The 6,247-nt window shown below is 42.8% G+C and overlaps 1 long non-coding RNA gene across 1 annotated transcript; it reads left to right on the forward strand.

The window, feature by feature from the left end:
* Nucleotides 1-368: 368 nt before the first annotated feature.
* Nucleotides 369-2,178, forward strand: LOC134461529 (uncharacterized). Its single transcript, XR_010037320.1, has 3 exons — nt 369-484; nt 1,409-1,489; nt 1,604-2,178. It is a non-coding gene; the product is annotated as an uncharacterized LOC134461529 (long non-coding RNA).
* Nucleotides 2,179-6,247: the final 4,069 nt, after the last annotated feature.

Raw genomic sequence — 6,247 nt, forward strand, 5'->3', positions numbered from 1 at the left:
CATTCCGGGAGTGGGCTATATCTCCCATAGTGAAACACCGAGCGAAGTTAGAAAAAGAACGTTAGGTTATGGCTATAACCCTCGGTTCTTTGATAACAGAGTGAGGTGTTTCACCTATTTTTCCCTCCTTGCACTAGTTGTTAGGTGGGGAAGAAACCGTTAAGAATGCTGGACTCAGCGTGTCGACGGGGGTAGACACCCCAAGCGGGCGGAGCCCGACTGCGTCGACTGTCTGTCTTTGACAGACGTAATGTCATTGGAGCTTCCATAGATGGTCACGCCCAAGCGTATCCCCATAGTGAAACACCTCACTCTGTTATCAAAGAACCGAGGGTTATAGCCATAACCTAACGTTCCTGTTACAGACGGTCATGATGAGTAGAAGAAGGCAACACGATGAAGCAAAACTCCTCCATCACCACTACGTCGGAGTCTTCCCATTCAGTCATCATCCAATTTGCTCCAAAGAATCAAACACAAACAGGTACCTGTAATTTGAGTGCTCTGGATCTTCACCTTTTTCCGTGGTGCTCAGCAGTGTAGGGGCTCTCAAACTTGGTCCAGGTAGACAGATGCAGAGGCACTAAAGGTTGCAATTTATACGCCCTGAAGGCCATAAGGGCCGAAGCGCCTAAGCATTGTAGCCAAATAAAAAAGTAAAAAAATTGCAACCTTGAGTGCCTCAGCATCTGTCTAACTGGAACAAGTTGCTCCAAAGAATGTTGTCTTTCCTTATATGCTGTGTAGGTGAGAAGATGGATCTTGTTGTTCTAGCGCCTGATTTTTTTTTTTTTTTTAAAGCAGGATTACACTAAATGGCAAAACGTGTAGGCCTACCTTGTTTCCTTTCCACTATCCAAACTCCCATCCTCCTTTGTGCTGGTGGCCTTGTAAAATATGATGTGGTATGCTGATAGATGGGCAATTAAACAACTCGCAAAATATCAATTCAAATGTAATTTTCTGATTAGTTGTTGTGCATAGCAGGGAAACTTATTTTCTCCATGGATGCTAGGTTGTTGGGCCACAAGCCCAAGTAGAAGACATGAGTTTGGATAATGGAGTGGATACCTTGACTATGCCCCCTGAAAACACTCTTCTGTTGAGATGTCTATATTTGCTTTACAAGGCAATGTCACACACACACACACACACACACACACACACACACACACACACACACACACACACACACACGGTTTCAGGTGATACTTGACTTGATGTAATAATAACACAATTCATGGCATTAGTATGAAATGGCTCTTGCAGTGTTTTAGGAAGGAACCCTTCATATCCTTTCCAATGACAATAATGAGGTTTGTCTTTGAAACTGGCTAACCCTCACCATCTTGACCAACTGAAAAATAAGAAGGACACTCTGTTCACACATTGTCTTTTGTACTTGCAGACGCTTCTTACAGATGGCTGTCCTCTAGAATGAAAATGCACACCAACCACCGGCAAACATCAAAAGCTAATCCAACCTTTGGTAAGATTTGAAAAGAATTCAGTTCAACTAATTCTGACATAACATTTTAATAGTGTTACTTCAATAATTCCAAAATGACATAGCATTCTAAACAGTATTTTGCTTTTCCTGTAGGCTTTGTGTGGAAAGGTCTTTGGAAACCCTGCGACTGATGCAATGTTGGTGCCCTAGAAGACAAGTCAGCACAGTTCAGACGAGCCAGCCAGAGGAGGTCACCGCCAGCCTTGTATCGAGGTTCCAACGTCCTTCATCGGGGAACTCGGCATGGATATGCAAGACGACACTCGAATCACTGATGGACAAATGCCTGAAACGGCTGGAAAAATAGAAAAGATGGTTACAGAGACTGTTATTGCTGTTCTTCTTTCAGTACAATATTTGCCTTCCATAAAATATTCACATGTTCCAATTTAATATTCTTGATGCTGTTGTAAATAAAATTTGCACACTGTCTTCGCACTGTCTGCATAATTGAATTGGCCGCTTATGGTGATCTTGAACTCTGTACAAAAAGTTCCAGCGTTGTGGCTCTCCTGCCTTCTCTCCAAGTTATAGTGATCTGATAAAGATAAGACATGGCAAGTTTGCTCTTATATGCACAGATGGTGTCAAATGAAAGTAATGCGACCTGAACTAGGCAGCATAATGTTATCTCTTTCTGTGGGTATTGTCTCAGTTTCCACACTAGCATCTAACCTTATTACAAAAAAAGCAGTTTTCTGATACTGATAGCCAGGTTACTCTCAGGTAAACATGAGATGATGCAATTTTCACAATGGAAACTTAATGGCAACTATGGATAAATGTGATGTCTACAGAGCATGGACTATTTCACCATTGTATACAACAGTGTTTCCCAACCAGGGGTACGTGGAAAATGTGATACTAACAAATGTATGGAGTGCAATCACATTGGTAGAGGATCATATAGAGCAGGGATGGGTAACTGGAGGCCCGGGGGCCACATGCGGCCCGCCTCCTTACTAAGTGCGACCCATAGATAAACCATACTTATAAATTATAATGAACAAACTTTTTTAAACCACTACTGAGTCAATCTGTTAAAATTACACTGTTGGCTGACAGAGAACACTCATTGCTTCCAAACTTTTTCGGTGGCCACTGAGCAACCAACTGCACCTTGAATCTGCAAGCTGCAGTCAGATCCGCAGTCATCTGGCCCTCCAATGTTCACAATGAAAAAAATGTGGCCCTCCTTATCATGAAAGTTGCCCACCCCTGATATAGAGCATGAAGGAGGGGGTACTCATGATATGACTAAATTAATTAGGGGGTACACAGGGCAAAAAAGGTTGGGGATCACTGGAATACAAGACATAATGGATGCATTTTTAGAATGCCATGTAGGCTATTGGACAAAGGAAAGCTGGCTATTCTCCAGCACAGACAGTGCACAGGGTGCTGTTCAAATGCAGCCAAGTTGTATGTAGACACATTTTATGATCAGCCGATGGTGAGGAAGTGCATACATCATAACTAGTATAGAGTACCCTTTTGTCATGTAATACACCACCCTCCTCAAACAGATTTGTGATGCATGATAAGCATTGCAGTGGTGAAACAGAATAATGTTGTAAACAAAGGTGTAAAAAGTCTACTATAACCTGACAACTACCCCCTCGTTCATTTATAACATTTTTACCACATTTGTGTTGCATCATAACATTACAGGGGAAGGACTTGCAATTGCATGCTAACCATCCACACTGAGAAAGTTGCTGGGTTTAGAGACAGTTGCGATGCCAGTAACGTGCATCACACACACATCAAATGGGGTTGTTTGCTCATAAGTTAAAAAAAAGAATATTGTAATTTATGATGGTGACTTGCCAGGTCATTGCGAGGTGAATGATTGCTGCTGTAATTACAAACTCACTGGCAAGCAGTGCTCAGAACTACCCATTCAACAAATTAAAATTGCAGACATAACATTTCAAACTCACCCTTCTGAGGCATCCTGCGCTGAAGCCCGTGAGCAGGTAGGCAATAGTTTGTTTCATCTTTGGGTCAAAACAAGCGAGAGTAAGTTCCATCAGGTGCTGGACGTGCCATTGCTAACTAGGGCAAATTGCTAACTCTAGGTAACAGCTAACCTGCTGCACCCACAGACCTGTATTAACCTAGACTGGCAATGCCCCTCGAAATTTTCGGATTTCTCAGAATCGTAGTCCGCCATCTTGGTGGAGACTCCCGTAATTACGTAATGACGTCATGCACCGATGGGTTTTTTTTAAAAAAATATTTTTTTTGCAACACTGGTTCACTAGTTAAGTTGGACCAGAGCCGTATATATCTCTATATACGGCTCTGAGTTGGACCAGGCCATGTGTAACTTCTTTAGAACAATAGCTCTAGTATAAATTAATGTTCTAGAAAAGTCTCGCTCTCAAGTGGCTCGTTATTTTCACAGCTGCAATGTGCTGTGCCGTGTTGTTGCTAGGTTACCTTCAGCGTCCTTTGGGGGGGGGGGGGGGGGGTGTAGTAATAGCACAGTTACCGGTAGCTTCACTGAAAACGTACGGCTTATTTAAGAAATATACATAGGCCTACCTATATACACAGTTGTCATTACATCTGAGTTAAGTACATAAAATAAGCTTTACACACGTAAGCATGGCCGATTCAGTGTCACAAATATCCACAAACCTGCAAGCGGCAACGAAAACAGTCGGCTTCAGGGTTGCCAGATGATACTGATTATTTTCACCCACAGACCGCCTTCCTCAATGGCCCCAATTGGGCGGGAAACCGCCCGATCTGGCAAGACCGCTCAACTTCAGGCTCTCTAATAAAACCTTTGGAGGTAGTGAGGGTTATTTCATTAGTGGAGTGAGAATTTAGACGTTACGACTTGTCAAAATCTTACAAAAAATGATTGAAACCCACTTTGATAACGTTGTAATCGCCGTTTGAAATCGTATGCATTCCTATGGCTCACAGCTGCGGTAGTCTCCACTAGGCGTGGCTACGTCTGTGGGGGGAGCCCACAGGGCGCGAAAAAGGCAAAGATGGCTGCGCCCAGTCAATCAGAAAAGCTGCCACTGGCTAGAACCGCCCATTGCCAGTCTAGGTTAATACAGGTCTGTGACCGCACCACCACAACACAGCTTTAGCCCGCGGCTCCGCCCCCGCTCATCAACGACACTCCCCCTCCTGCCCCCCTCCCCCTCCTGTTGCATATCATTACAGATCGACGCACTGGGAGAGGAGACTTTTCACCAAAGAGGCCTAAATGGCGCATTTCAGCATTATTTTGAGAAGAATTGCGGATATAGCATCCTGACACCCCCGCAAACCCATACAAAGCACCAAAGGACCATGGAAATTTCATGCCATGGGAACTTTAAAGCCTGGGTCCCCATTGGAAACAGTGGTGGAACCTCCATGAACCAAGGTTCCGCCACTCTAGAGATTAGAGTGTAGGAGGCTTTTTCGGTCATAAAACATCAACACTTTCACCTAGAAGTTTAGTTGACGCGTTGTTAGCGAGCTCTATGGGATGTCTCCAAATTGTCAAAGTTTCATCTCCCAAATCCCAATACTTTTTAAATGGCAGGTTTGTAAAAAAAACAGGCCTGGCTCTATGGAGAATCCCAGTCTTTCGAAAAGGGCATTTTTCAAGAGATCAGCGCATGTCCCACACGGAGGTCCATTTGTGCCTGAAAAATTTAACCTATAAACTTCATTCAAAGACTGTTAGAGAGATCACAAGCATGACTCCGATCTGTGAAAAGGACACGTGCCAACTCCTTTTAGTTTTTTTACAACGATGTTGTAAAGACAAAAAACTCATTCTCATTTTCTCCCCAGTTTAGAGCTCAATACTAACTGTCTTTCAGTCAATCACAACAGGTGCAGCCAGTGAAGGATTCCATTTCAACTGTCACTGTCTCAAGATTCCATTCTTAACGAGCAGGTGCGAGCAAGCATTCTAGAAGTCTATTGTTCAGCTCTGCAATGCAATGTAATATAGTCTTGCTGGACTATGCATGACAATTAGCTGCTTGGCTTAGTGGTAATGCATGCCGCTGCATTAGAGATATGGAGGTTGAGGGTTCGAAACCCACCCGAAGCCATGTTGATTTTCTAAATTATATCATATGCAGCGTTCCTTGGCCGACTTAAAATGCCATGTATATCATTTAGTATGGATGGCAAATGTGCTGAATTACAGATATTGAGGTTGGGGGTTCGAAACCCAGTCAAAGCCATGTTGATTTTCAAAATTATATCATATGCAGTGTTCCTTGGCCAATTTAAAATGCCATGTATGTCATTTAGTATGCATGGCAAATGTGCTGGATTACAGATATGGAGGTTGGGGGTTCGAATCCCAGTCAAAGCCATGTTGATTTTCAAAATTATATCATATGCAGTGTTCCTTGGTCAACTTAAAATGCCATGTATGTCATTTAGTATGAATGGCAAATATGCTGAATTAGGGATATTAGGTTTAGGGAATTAGGGATTAGGTTCGAACCCCAGTCGAAGCCATGTTGATTTTCAAAATGATATCATATGCAGTGTTCCTTAGCCAACTTCAAATATCATGTATTGTATGTCATTTAATATCAATGGCAAAGGGGTTGGATTACAGATATGGAGGTTGTGAGTTCTAATCCCGCTCGAAGCCATGTTGATTTTCAAAATTATATCATATGCAGTGTTCCTTAGCCAACTTAAAATACCATCTATGTCATTTAGTATATCCCCAAAACGCAGAGCTACAACACTTTC

The sequence above is a fragment of the Engraulis encrasicolus genome, chromosome 13 (assembly GCF_034702125.1).
Source record: "Engraulis encrasicolus isolate BLACKSEA-1 chromosome 13, IST_EnEncr_1.0, whole genome shotgun sequence".
NCBI lineage: Eukaryota > Metazoa > Chordata > Actinopteri > Clupeiformes > Engraulidae > Engraulis > Engraulis encrasicolus.